The sequence below is a fragment of the Triticum aestivum genome, chromosome 2D (assembly GCF_018294505.1).
Source record: "Triticum aestivum cultivar Chinese Spring chromosome 2D, IWGSC CS RefSeq v2.1, whole genome shotgun sequence".
In the NCBI taxonomy this organism is placed as follows: domain Eukaryota; kingdom Viridiplantae; phylum Streptophyta; class Magnoliopsida; order Poales; family Poaceae; genus Triticum; species Triticum aestivum.
The window spans coordinates 99406969-99407577 of NC_057799.1; positions in this window are offsets into that span (position 1 = coordinate 99406969).

A 609-nucleotide genomic window follows, 5' to 3' on the forward strand; every position below is an offset into this window, starting at 1 on the left:
CTGTTTTTCAGTCATTTACCGATTTGTTTAGAGAGCTAAATGAAGGTGAAATTGAAAATCAGTACAAAATGAACTCTGAAAATGTTGGAACTTGGCATGGTATCATCATTTCACCCGCATAGCATGTGCAAAAGAGTAGAGACTGTCACGGCGAAAACTGGATGCACCTCGTGTACAAACTGGACAATCTCTTTCGGAGTATCAGGGTTTCGAACGAGAACTCATCTGTTACACGGGAACTTCAATGTTTTTAAACTATTTTTAACTCTAGCCTATTTTTGCGTTCAGTATGCATCATTCAAAGAGACGTCATCAATTTCCAACACGTTCTGACATCATTTGTTGTTTTTCAGTCATTTACCGATTTGTTTAGAGAGCTAAATGACGGTGAAAATGAAAATCACTACAAAATGAACTCTGAAAATGTTGGAACTTGGCATGGTATCATCATTTCACCCGCATAGCATGTGCAAAAGAGTAGAGAGGGTCACGGCGAAAACTGGACGCACCTTGTGTACAAACTGGACAATCTCTTTCGGAGTATCAGGGTTTCGGACGAGAACTCATCTGTTACACAGGCACTTCAATGTTTTTTAAACTTTTTTGAAC